A 14283-nucleotide genomic window follows, 5' to 3' on the forward strand; every position below is an offset into this window, starting at 1 on the left:
TTTCTTTCTTTCTTTCTTTCTTTCTTTCTTTCTTTTTTTTTTTTGATAGAGTCTTGCTCTTTCACTCAGGCTGTGGTGCAGTGGCACAATCTCGGCTCACTCTGCCTCCTGGGTTCAAGTGAGTCTCCTGCCTCAGCCTCCTGAGTAGCTGAGATTACAGGCATGTGCCACCACACCCAGCTAATTTTTGTACTTTTAGTAGAGATGGGGTTTTGCCATGTTGGCCAGGCCGGTCTCAAACTCCTGACTTCAGGTGATCTGTCTGCCTCAGCCTCCCAAAATGCTACGATTACAAGGTGTGAACCACCACTTCCGGCCTGCACTATGCTTTTGCACTGACCGTATCTGCATGATAGCATTCACTTGGCCTTAGATCAGTTATGAGAAGTCTCTTATGTGTTATAGGGCCTGGCAGCAACTTCCTTTTCAGATACGGTGATTCCTGGATACGGGTTGAAAATCATTCGTTATACAGAGAAGTGCCATTTTCATTCTACCTTCATTAACAATTGGCCATTCCTTGCTCCTGTGCTTTGCGGTTTGCAGCTGCCAATTCAGTATGGGAAAGTTGCATTTTTATCCTCTTTTGCTGAGCTTTTATATTCGCAACATACTCACGAAATTAAGATTTAAATTTAGACTTTTATTGCCTTTAACGTTCAGGTGTTATTTCGCAGGAAGCATTAAAACCTACACATTGCTAATGGATAATGATTCTGAGGTTTAGGTCTCTTAAGACAATGTTATAAAAAATCATAAAACTAGGTAAAGTTGGTGAGGCCCTCATAGCCCCATTTATTATCACAGTGAGTGGGTAAACACATCTCCTGCCACATTCTCGCTATTTAGGTTAGAGACACGGAGCTGCATTTGACACATCTCTTCCTGTAATGATCAATTGGAAAAAAAGGAAACTGTCTGCGTTGGGGACTCTAAAGAAAGAAGCCATCATTCTTCCAGAGACTCATAACAGAAGGGTCAGCCTGGGTCAAAATTCTCCTGGTAACCAAATTTAAAATGACACAGAGTTCTTTGGTCAGATACGGATTTCTGTTGGCCGGACCCAGTGTTTAGCTTTTAAGAGTTTATCACCAAGGCATTATGACAGGGTTATGTTTCTGAAGTTTTCAGACAGACAGCCAAAAAATCAGACAGTGAGGGTTTGAAAGCTTATTTATATGGCTAGGAACCAATGCACTTGGCAGTTAATGGATCTGCTGTTGCTGGAGTGTGAGTGTGGACTTGATGCAGTGACGACAAATCATTGCTTAGAATTAATGTTTTCAAATGTGCAACTCTAGTTTTTAAAACAAAAATTGGTTCTTTACATTCATTATTTAGTTTTTGTTTCCCTTTAGTATTTAATGGTCTTTGGAGAAAAAATAATAAAACAGAGTGTTATATATATATTTTTTGGTGCAAGATAAGATTTTCTGTTTTTTGAAATAAGTCTGTAGCATAAAGGTTAAACTATTTTAAGACAAAATAAAATAGAGTGTATTTAAACAAAAAAAAAAAAAAAGAAACCTTTATTAGCTCAGTGGAGAGAAAACTTTCCAATCCTTGACAACAACGCTAAGTTATCATCTCCCATATCCTAGATAGCATAGTCAGCAAGGATGCATGGGTCACTTGTATCTCTATATTAGCCTAGATTATCCAAATATTAAATATTAAGCCATTAATATATTTACAAATATAATAATAAAAAGAGTTTTAGCTACCTATTTGTCTAGAAAAGCCGTTTTTTGCTTGTTTTTGTTTCTGTTTTTGTTTTTTAAGAAGCCTCATTCTATTGCTCTGGGGATAGTAAACGCTTCTGGTCTGTTGTAGCCTCTTTTATCCCCCTGAACCTTCACAAAGTAGCTTGAATAAAGTATTTTCAATGGGTGATAATTGGATTGCATTAAAACATGGCAAAGAAGAAAAGAGATCACATAAAAAATTTACTTTCCTAAGTAGGACGAAGGTACACGATGAGAATATAGACAAGATACAAGTCAGAAGAATGAATAATGGGTATCAGATAGGTGGTTTTAGATATGTGGAATATATTTTGGGGGGGTACAAAAAAGAGAAGTATAACACAAACGCAATATCCCATCGTTATTTTCTCTGTTGTGTAATAAAAAGGGAATTGTGTGGGAAGAGCTTTGGCAGTATCGGAGACATTGTTTTTGTTCTTGGGTAATTTGACCTTTTGCAACCCTCTGAGTTATCATAAGTGAATGCTGGGTTCTAACATCTTCTAAGCTGCCACTACTGCCCTGTCTATCCAAGGTAACCAAAGAAGAGCTCATGGACACAATGAGGCTCAGCATCAACAATCTCACTGAGAGCACAACATTACGAGGCACAGATTTGTGACGGTTGCTGGGAAGGAATTAAGTTTGTCAAACCACTACAAAATATTATTTAAGAGAATATAGTCATGTGGTACATAGTGACATTTCAGTCAATGACAAACTGAATATATGACAATGTTCCTGTAAGATTATACTAAAGCTGCAAAATTCCCGTTGCCTAGTGATGTCGGTCACAGCCATTGTAACACTGAAGCACAACTCATGACTCACTTGTTTGTGGTGATGCTAGTGTAAACAACCTACTACACTGATAGTGGCATAAAAGTATAGCACATACAATTATATGATGTACCTAATACTTGATAATGATAATAAATGACTGCTATTGGTTTATGTACTTCCTATACTATACTTTTAAATCTTATTTTAGTATATTCCTTCTACTTAGAAAAAAAAGTGTTAACTGTAAAATAGCCAAAGAGCAGGGTATTCTAGAAAAGGGGGTATTCCAGAAAAGGGCATTGTTATTCTAGGAGACAACAGCACCATGAGTGTTACTGTCCCTGAAGACCTTCCAGTGGGACGAGATGTGTAAATGGAAGACAGTGATGTTGATGATCTTGACCCTGTGTAGGCCTAGGCTAATGTGTGTGTTGGTGTTTAACAAAAAAAGTTTGAAAAGAAAAAAAATAAAAAATTTTTAAAAATAGAAAATAAGCTTATAGAACAAGGATATAAAGAAATAAATTATTTTATTTTTTTTTACTGCTGTACAATGTGTTAGTGTTTTAAAGTATTATTACAAAAGTGTTAAAAGATTTAAAAATTTAAACATTTATAAAGTAAAATGTTACCATAAGCTAAGGTTAATTTATCATTAAAGAAAGAAAATTTGTTTTAATAAATTTACTGTAGCCTAAGTGTTCAAGTCTACAGTAGTGTACATAATGTTCTAGGCCTTCACTTTCACTCACCACTCACTCACTGACTCACCCAAAGTAACTTCCAGTCCTGCAAGCTCCATTCATGGTAATTCCCCTATACAGGTATGCTGTTTTTTGTCTTTTATGTCATATTTTTACTGTAACTTTTCTATATTTAGATATGTTTGGATATACAAATACTATTGTGTTGCAACTGCCTATAGTATTCAGTACAGTAACATGGTACACAGGGTTGTGGTATAGAAGCAATAGGCTATACCATATAGCCACTTAGGCTATATGGTATCTAAGTTCATGCAAGTACACTCTGTAATGTTCTCAGATAAAATCGCCTGTTGAAGCATTTCTCAGAATATGTCCCCGTCGTTAAGCCATGCATGACTGTACAGGTGATTCAAGAAGGTCATGAGACCTTAAGCAGGTTCTAAGAAACCTTTAAAACTATGTTATCTAGTTTATGGTATGACAACCTAACATAGTTGTCAAGGACTACAGAGTCAGGCCTCAGGGAGACACCCTAATAGCCTCTTGCATGATTTCTTCATAATGGTATAATATATAAGATTCTTTCCGAAAACTAGAAGTTGTGACTTTTAATTACAAACATGATAGCTGTAGAACAGGAAACAAACTGAGGTATACCCCAAATTCTCAACCTATCATGATCCGTACATGAAATGTGGCTTTTAATTTAAAACGCTATGATGGCTGTAGAGCAGGAAGCAAAATACATTGTTCTCCAAGTTCTCAACATGTTTATACCGTGAAATGTTTTGTGAAATGGGAAGAGTCTTACCCACTGTCACGTGGATCCTGGTGGGTCTGGTCCTGTGGTTCAGCTGTCTTGAGTCTCACTCCAACTGCTTGTCCAGCAGGGTCTTTACCTGGCTCGGCACTTCTGTGGTTCAACTGTCCTTCTGGGGCTCAGCTGACAGGGAATCAAACCAACGAAATGGAAAAGGTGTAAATAAATTTCCCTACCTAAACTCTAACAAGCATGTCATTCCAAAACACAGGAATGAGGCGAAATCTCATCTGCAATGTAGATGCCATCTATTTTCCTTCATGTTATTACAATATGAAATGCTCTCTGGGTCAGTTATGTTATTTCATTCATTCTAAAATAATATCCTTCAGGAAAATTATGAGGTGGAGAAAAGAGAGAAGGGAAAGAACAATTGACTTGTTTCTACTATGGGCCAGACTCTATGTAGCAGCATTTTTTATGATTTCTGTGTGAGTTTTTATGTCAGTTATTTGTGGGGATTTTTCTTCTAGATATTTACAATATTTTGAATGGAATTTCAATCACACTCTACATGTTATCTTATAGTCGGCTAATACAAAACACATTTCACTGCTTTGTCCACTTCATAAAAATATTTGCCTGGACAAAGCTTAGGAAACCTGGCAAGCACCATCTTGTGATCAGAACTAGAACTGCAGACACTCAGGCTTCCAGAATTTTTCATTCTCAGTTGAAGAGTTCTGTGCATGTGTTATACAAAAATGAGATCATAATGTTCTCGTTTTGATGAGCCCTAGAACTTAAAGTATAATAAAAATAAAAAATAAAAAATAAAAAAAATAATATTTTTCATCATAATATATCTCATGCATATTGTATATATCTTTCTACATCTTTTGGATTTCCAAAGAAGAAAGGAAATCTCCACAACAATGGTCAAAATGTAACGGTTTGCTCTGTATATGTCTAGATTTTTTTCTGTAGATACTTATCAATGTGGAAGCTTTTTGAAACTAGACCCTTTATTCCTCCAGTAATATATTTGAACATCTTTCCATATCAATAATTATTTTCCATATCTTTTTGTGAATTGTTTTACAAAATTTTTTCCACATTTCTAAACTTTTGTTTTTCTCATGATGAAAATTATTCAGGCTTGCTCTTTTCAAAATGAAATTTTTAAAATGGGGAAATTAACAGATAGAAGGTTAAAATATTCTGTCTATTAATTGGAGATATGTGTGGAGATATAAGAACACTTATATCTCCAATTAATAAAGTGGTATGTATATTTACAGATTTTTATTGCATACACTGTACTAATGCATGCACATTTTGTTTTTGGTAAACAGATAGGAGTACATGATACAGGCCATTCTTCAATTTGCTTATTTTTAGAAACTACCTTGGACATTTATTCTAATCATTGCATTTAGAGTTAGCTCATTCCTTTTACAGCTGCGTAGTATTCAACATTATAGATATACTATACTATATGACTATATCATAATATGTTTAAAACATTTTATGAATTATTCCTCAGGAGTATAAAGAGAAATATGTTCTGCTTGAATCAGAGTCTGGACTATAGCCTCAATAGTTGAATTGCAAGAAAAGCACAAGCAATCAGGTAATGAGCCTTCTCGGACCCACAGAAAAATCCTACTGCAGCTAAAGACAATGGAATGTGTGTGTAGCTATTTGCTCAAGTATCTGTAACAAAAGTGATTATTCCCTTTTCAGCTCCATTATCATTTCCAAAACAATCTAAAAGCACATAAAAATCTAAAGATGAAAATACACATCATCAGTACTCAAACCGAGTTGTTCACGGCATACATTTGAGTCTAATCCTTTTAATTTTTTTCCTCATCACATACATGTTTGAATATACTATTTGAAATTACATTTATTTAGCCACATATTTGAACACCTTTCCCTGTTTATATGAGTTTACACTATTTTGGGGAAAGTAGCTTTTCCCCCATGATTTTAAATTCTCATCTCTGTTTCTATGCTGACATAGGAACTACATGCTAAGTAAAATGTGGAAGAAAGAAGTGGAAAATTTCCTCCTTTTCCCCCGACATCCTTTTTTATCAGGCATCTTTTATTACTAAGTATATTGTTTGTTGTGTTTTATTATATTAAGGTATGTCTGTTATTGTTATGATCTTTTAGATTTTTTTCTATTGCAGTACAAATAGGAATGTACAATTCTCTTGACAGATAAGTAGAAGTACAGACTAAGATCATATTTTGCACATCATTTAAAAAGCTATTATATTAAGTTATTGTGTATCCCTTGACAAATAACCAAACTACTAATTCTCGGAGATACTCGAATTTGTACAGTTATGCATTACTTTAAATTACTAACATACTCCACCAAAACAGTAAGATTTGTTAGAAACACAATCAACACATTCAAAGTAATATAAAAAAAACCAACATCCCCAACTAACAACTTAATTTTCCATTTAAGACTATTATAACCTTTTTCAAAATAAGGAAAATTAACCTCCCAAGTTTTGTTTCATCATTTATCTCAGCCACCACTGCCTTTTGATGGAAACATAAAATGCTCTATTAAAAAGTTAGCTTTTGCTACCTCTTTAAGAATATTTTTCCGCAGGTGTAATGTTGATTACCACCTCTCCGACAGTGGACTTTTAAGTTAATCTGAAGGAACACAAAACACAGATATGAATTCCCTCACAGAAACAATGACTCTCACAAAACGACACTCCTTTCCCGTTATTCCTAAGCAGCACACTCTTCTTTTCTCACCTTTATTCCAAATCTTCAAGAACTCTCTGAAAATAACTAGGATTTACAACAGCCATTACCTCCAAGCTTCTCCACGGAAGCCTCCGAAGCCTGTGTGTAATGCAGCTCCTCCCCGAAGACAGGCTGGGCGCAGCTTGCTTCCAAGCTCCTAGAGGATGCTCCGCCCCCTCTCCGTGATGGGGAAAGCACTAGTTTCTTCCTTCATTTAGGAGAAAAATGACCAACTTAAACCGAAATACAGTTAAAGGGAAGAAATGTTCCTCTTAAAGTACTTTAAAGTGTAATGGTAACCTATGTCTGTTCAATTTCCATTCAACCCCCTAGGATAGGTGTTTTCATGGGAAAAAAAAAAAGAAGCAGCAGCAAATCTCTTTTTCATACAATAAAGTTGTGGTTAAAATGTTCCTTACATGTATTTTTTCTGATCCTCTTTTGTACTTTATTTCTGGTAAACTTAAGACCTACTGGCCAAACTTCACACACACACACACACAACATACGCTGAGTATTTTGATTTGGATTACAGTGAATTAATACTTTATTTTAGGTAGAATTAATTCTTTACAATTTTGAATCTGAACCTGGGACATAATGTATCTCTCCTTTTATTCAAGTTTCTTATACTTCTTTCCTTAGGTCATTTCCAAAGAAAAATCCTCAAACAAAATCTGATTATACTGAAATTGAAAAAAAACATATATTAAGAGTAAAATCACATAGGCCAAATTAAAAAATCAGTCGCAAACTTAGGAGTGCTTTTCAAGTGCTTTTGATTGCCCATATAATTGCATAAACAAAAATATACCCAAGCTAGTTCTTACATTTCTTTTTTTTTTTTTATTTTTTTATTTTTTTATTTTTATTATACTTTAAGTTCTAGGGTACATGTGCATAACGTGCAGGTTACATATGTATACATGTGCCATGTTGGTGTGCTGCACCCATCAACTCGTCAGCACCCATCAATTCATCATTTATATCAGGTATAACTCCCCAGTGCAATCCCTCCCCCATACCCCCTCCCCATGATAGGCCCCAGTGTGTGATGTTCCCCTTCCCGAGTCCAAGTGAGCTCATTGTTCAGTTCCCACCTATGAGTGAGAACATGCGGTGTTTGGTTTTCTCTTCTTGTGATAGTTTGCTAAGAATGATGGTTTCCAGCTGCATCCATGTCCCTACAAAGGACGCAAACTCATCCTTTTTTATGGCTGCATAGTATTCCATGGTGTATATGTGCCACATTTTCTTAATCCAGTCTGTCACTGATGGACATTTGGGTTGATTCCAAGTCTTTGCTCTTACATTTCAATAATTAAGAAACGAACAACAAAGTAGAGAAAGGGGAAAAGAATACAAGCAGAGAATTCCCAACGTCCTTCCCTACTCCTGATATTTACTTCACTGTGAAGAAAGCTCAAAGCAGTGTAATTTGAGGGCTCTCTGCGTCTTCTTCATTTCACTCTCACAAGCAAAGTCCTGCCATTTATCTTCCCCTCTTAATGAAACTGACAGTTTTGGTTTAATCTGCTATTCAATTTATTTTTACCACATTTTCTTCATTGTTTTTAATATATGACAATTGTAAACTTTTTGCACCCACGAAATTACCTCAAAATGTATAATAATGCAAAAATGGATAGAAATACATTTTTGGGCAAGTAAGAAAATTTTGATTAGCTCTTATAGAAGTAAAAGGAACTGGTGGTCAGTGCCTCCTCCTGAGGCTCTTTTACCTACAAAGTATTTTGATCTCTCCCAGATTAATGTCTGTTTAGTTTGGTCTTGAACTGTCTCATATGATTTCTTTGTACAATTGACAAAAATTATATATATTCAAGATAAGTAATGTGATGATTTGATATATGTGTACACTGTGAAATGATTACCACAATCAAGCCAACTAACATATCCATCACCTCACATAGTTACCATTTCGTGTGAGATGAGAACGCTTTAGATCTACTTTCTTAGCAAATTTCAAATATACATTACATATGATTAACTACAGTTTTTTCATGTACCTTTTGACCGTTTGTATGTTTTCTTTGGAAAAATAACTACCCAGGTCCTTTGCTCATTTTTAAAATCAGGTTACTTGCTAGTTTTTTCTTGACATTGAATTTTATAAGTTTCTTGTTGTGGGTATTAATTTTATAAGTTTCTAATTGTGGATATTGACTCCTTATTGGATGCATGGTTTGCAAATATTTTCTCCCATTCCATAAGTTACCTTTTCATTCTGTTGACTATTTTCTTTGTTGTGCAGAAACTTTAGTTTGATGTAGTCCCACTTGTTTATTCGTGTGATTTCTAATAGCAAGTTATCTCAAGAGCTCTGATATAATTTCAAAGCCCAAAGCTTCTTAATATTGCAATTCTATAAAAACCACTTCTGTTCGTGAAAAATTCTGCAAAATTTGGGACAAATTCTGCTAATGTGTAACAAGGACATAATACTAAGAATAATTGTTTATTGAAATATAGCAACATCAAGAACAGAGAACTGATAAACTGTGTTCTATAAAGTCACAAGACCTTGAGAAATATTGCTATTCAGAATGAAAAGACTCTACTCTAAAGAGTTGCTTTTTTATTATTGTTGACATTAGTTTTATTTTCTTTGGCATTAAAAAGTGCTCTAAAAAATCAGTGGTTGTAGAACATAAACATACCAAAATACAGAATATTGAAAATACCAAATATTGGTAAGGATAAGGAGCAATTGGAAGGTTCATACATTTTTTACAGAAATGTAAGTTGGAACTCACATTTTGGGAACTGTTTTGGCACTATTTGCCTAAAGTTGAGCATTATAGAGGCTAAAGGAGAACCATTTAGTGCTTTAAGTAGCAGACTGGAATATCTAAATTGGTAATAGAGAAATGGTCTCCACAGAGACCTGTGGGTACCCAGATGATGCAGTGGGACATAGAAAGTAAATGTTTAGGTGGCGGGCGCCTGTAGTCCCAGCTACTCGGGAGGCTGAGGCAGGAGAATGGCGTAAACCCGGGAGGCGGAGCTTGCAGTGAGCTGAGATCTGGCCACTGCACTCCAGCCTGGGCGACAGAGCAAGACTCCGTCTCAAAAAAAAAAAAAAAAAAAAAAAGAAAGTAAATGTTTAAAATTCAATTTCTTTCATTTTGATTTATTTTATAAGCTTCTACTTGTAAATATGTTAAATGCAGATAAATACTGTAATGTATTATATATTTTATAAAAATATCCAGCAATTGGGAGATGTCAATTATTTTTTTACAGTGGTGATAAAAATATATGTGGACATCTCTGCTTTATGGCACTCACATCCCACATAGACTTCCCACTTGTCTTTTCCCAAGCCATTTGCATGGTTTTGGATTATTTTCTCATAAAAAGACTAATTAAGCTGAACTTGCTAAATTTCCTGTATACTGTTTTCACTGCTCAGGTAAGCTAACGTTACTCCCATTAAATGTTTAAGGTAATAATGAGAAACTGAATTATAGTAAGCCATGTCTTTGCAAAACTATTGGTTCTCTCAAATTTCAGGTAAAGCCACAAAATATGTGAGTATACAGTAATTCTATTTGGACTATGTAAGTGTTTTCACTGTAATATTGTAAAGCCAAAATTCTTTGTTTTAGTTCAAGGGTACATGTGCAGGATGTGCAGGTTTGTTACATAGGTAAACATGTGCCATGGTGGTTTGCTGCACCTGTCAACCTATCACCTAGGTACTAAGCCTGGCTTGCATGAAACCAAATTTCTAATACCAACAGTGATTGTATTTTTCTTTAATGTCAATCTAAATTTAATTTCTTAGTTCTGTAATTGACTTTGAGACCTTGAAAATAATGAATAAATTTTTTTGGATATCTGGACAATTCCTAAGAAAATCAGAATTCATAAACACAAAGCATCAAATGTACCAAATTCCAATTAACAATTTTTATTTAGATTCTTACATATAAAAGTATTCGTATAAAGCTCAAAATAAAATAGTAAAATCAATATTGTATATGTATTATCTACTAATATGTTGAGAGGTTAATTGTATTTTAAAGCTCATATTTACACCTTTCTATGATATGTATTCATGTGTGTGTATTTGGGTCTGTGTTTAAATATACACATATGATGGTACATTAATTTAAATAAGAGTAGTTTAGGAACAATAAAGAGGATTAAATAACTAAAATGAATAATGATTTTAGAATATGTAATCTGACCTCACAATGAGATTATATAAATTTATTATTATCATTTTATTTATTTATTTATTTATTTATTTATTTATTTATTGAGACAGAGTTTCCCTCTGTCACCCAGGCTGGAGTGCAATGGTGCTTTCTCAGCACACTGCAACCTCCGCCTCCCTGGCTCAAGTCCTCAGCCTCCTGAGTAGCTGGGATTATAGGCATGCCCCATCATGCCCGGCGTTTTGTATTTACAGTAGACACGGGGTTTCGCCATGTTGACCAGGTTGGTCTCTAACTCCCAACCTCTAGTGAGTCACCTGCCTTGGCCTCCCAAAGTGCTGGGATTACAGACTTGAGCCACCACGCCCGGCATAAATCTATTATTTATATTTCACATATTCTATCATGATGGCGAAAGGTTTAATTTGCCTCACCTTCATGTACGTTTTCAATCCACACAAGGTTATTCGTACCCTTTTGTGCTACCTCTTGTGCTCACAGACTCTTAATTTCAGGAAGAGCTAAATTTTTATTTATTGTCGTGCTTCTTGCTGCTATGTTTATTTTAAATATTGCATTGTCACTATAGTTAATGAGGTATCCATGGATAAAACTGTTTCTTGCTGTTAGGTGTCTATTTTCTAATTTTAATTAAGCAGCTGATTTCCTCTAGTAGTCTCTTTAGTTATTTTCTTCCCCCAAATTTTATCCTAAATTGATTAATCAATTATCAATTTATTTTTTGTAGAGACGGGGTGTCACTATGTCAACCAGGCTGGTCTGAGACTCCTGGCCTTAGGCAATCCTCCCTCCCCAGCCTCCCAAAGTGCTGGGATTAGAGGCATGAGCCACCATGCCTGGCCTAACCCTAAATTGTCTTTAACCCTAAATTGTCCCATTGTCTTATACACCCAAATCATCTTTGGCAGTTTTCAGATGGCTAGAAAATAATACAAGAGGCATACTCCCTCACCTATAAAAGAAGGAATGAAAATATACTTAGGTATATTTGGCATGCTATTATAGAAGTAGATTTACAGTGTTAGAAGAACTACTATCTTTTTTTACACACACATTTTGGAAAAACTGCCAAATCAAAAAAAGAAAATCAGCCTCTCCTAGATTAATTTTGTATAGGTAAAGGGCTATTGATATAAATTTTTCACTGTATCTTTTTCAGATAGATATAAGCATGCTCTTATTCATGTGTATATGCTGACACAATAACATTTTACAAATTGATGTACATTATAAGATTTCATTCCTAGGTTCTTATTCCTTGCTTTTTAGTGATAATTGTGGTCCACACTTTATAGGAAGGTTTATAAAGCCCTATAGGTTTGCCAATCACAGTCCATAAAACATAGACCGACTGACTTACACTTACTTATGATAATTATTACCTAAGTTCTCAAGAAAAGGTCATGGTTAGGTCCATATATGTATTATACCCAATAGGGAAATCCATGCTCTTCTATCTGATATATTCAATCACTCTACTAAATTAACCCAAACCTGTCAGTCTTGCATCTTTCATTGTGACAGTCACAAGGGCATGTGTCACAAACTACAGGTCAAAGATTGGGTATTATGAAAGACAGGTCTAAGAAAGTTAGCCTTAGGACCACAATGAAATGCACTGTACAAAGGACCCAAAATTCAAAATTTCCCAGACTATGTCAGCCCAGAAGCAGGGGACTTCAGGAGGTAGACCACGATTCCAAAACAAATGGAACAAGAATTTGTTACACGAGACTAGGGGAGGGCTGAATGAAAGGAGGGAAAAATCTAATTACGATTATTTTCATGGGGATGTTTTAGATACTGTGTTTATAGGTATTCTCTATTCTGATGGTTTTATGCCATAGTCTTTTCTTTTTCTTTCTCCCTCTCCTTTTCCTTCTCTTTCTCCTCCTCCTCCTCTTCCTTTCATATTTTAATTCTCCACATCACAGCATACCAGAAATATCTCACTCTTTAAGGTAAATTTCTTGATCTTTATTCTCTAACTTTGGAGAAAGTAAGTTCATAAAATTGGTAAATAACATTTCTGGAGTAACTGGGACTTTTTAAAATAGAGCTTTGGATTTTTTCACAATCTTCAGAGAAACAGTTATCAGGGCTTCATAGTTTCTCACCATGAAAGGGTTGGCAACAATATAACAAGGAGGTGTGGGTATGTTCAGTAACACATAATGCACTTATGTAAATATATCAAGATATGTAAATAAAATACTCTAAAAGCCTAGGTGAATTGACAAATTAATTTGTTACCATTAAGATTGATTTACTTGGTTATTTAATTTGGAAATTGCTCCAAGATGTTGGAAACTGAGTTAAATGATTAATATAAATAAGTACAAACCTTGCTGATAATCATGGTTCTAATAACAGTGTATAAAGTATGACTATGTCCAAGTTTCACTATATTAAAAAATTATAACAAACACTTAATCAAGCAATATGTTAAAATGTGAATGATTATTGTCTTTTGGGAGAGGATACCAAAAAAAGAGAGAGTCAAAAGGAAAAAAAAAAATATTGCCAAGCTAAGAAATGGGCAAACTATATATTCTAAGTATTTATTTTCAGATTGAAAGAAAATCACTGGCAATAACTTGCATTTTGGTGCTCTGCTTCCTATCTCTATTGACTTGATTTCATGCCTTCTTGTTAGATGTCCCTATTCAACACTGTTGCTGAAGGATGAAAACTTTTAATCTCCAGCAGATAAATTCTGAACGTTTGCTGCTTAAATACAAATGTTTTTTGTTTGTTTGTTTTCTGACTGATAGCATGTACTGAAGGTGCTTTTTATTTTCTGACTGATGGTCAGCATGAACTGTACTGCCACAAGCTTCCTTTGTAACAACTGGAAAGGACATTAAGTCTTTTAAGACCTTATGAAAGGACACTTTCTTCATTATTATGAAAATCTACTTGTTTATGTAAGCATTCTTAGTTTCCAAATTTTTAATCATTCGATTTCAAAGCCCTTTCTCACCTGGCACGCTCTCTTTTAAATGTTTCTGTTGTTTTGCTGGTTCCCTTGCTGGTAAATTAACAAAATTTGACACATGGTAGAAATAAATTTGTCCAAAGCAAATTTGTATCAGGTGATATACAAAGTATATAACAATTCCGAAGGCATAGACTTTCACCTATCTAACACTGGCTATGAACAAACAACATGTAAGAATGCCAGCCGGCTGCGGTAGCTCACGCCTGTAATCCCAGCACTTTGGGAGGCCAAGGCGGGCGGATCACGAGGTCAGGAGTTAAAGACCAGCTTGGCCAATATGGCGAAACCTGGCCTC

The 14283-nt window shown here is 34.9% G+C and overlaps 1 protein-coding gene across 3 annotated transcripts in view; it reads right to left on the bottom strand.

The window, feature by feature from the left end:
* PWWP3B (PWWP domain containing 3B) overlaps positions 1-6908 on the bottom strand; it is a 28125-nt gene extending 21217 nt beyond the window's left edge. For 2 of the 3 annotated variants that reach the window (XM_023203058.1, XM_023203056.1), the window contains exons 1-2: positions 6789-6908; positions 4051-4178 (exon numbers count right to left, since the gene is read on the bottom strand). The gene's annotated coding sequence lies outside the window, so the exon portion shown is untranslated. Of the gene's footprint in view, positions 1-4046; positions 4179-6788 lie in introns of those variants that run through there. The other variant, XM_023203057.1, reaches the window with a different exon arrangement.
* Between the last annotated feature and the right edge of the window lie 7375 nt (positions 6909-14283).

This window comes from Piliocolobus tephrosceles, chromosome 12, assembly GCF_002776525.5.
Source record: "Piliocolobus tephrosceles isolate RC106 chromosome 12, ASM277652v3, whole genome shotgun sequence".
Classification (NCBI taxonomy): domain Eukaryota; kingdom Metazoa; phylum Chordata; class Mammalia; order Primates; family Cercopithecidae; genus Piliocolobus; species Piliocolobus tephrosceles.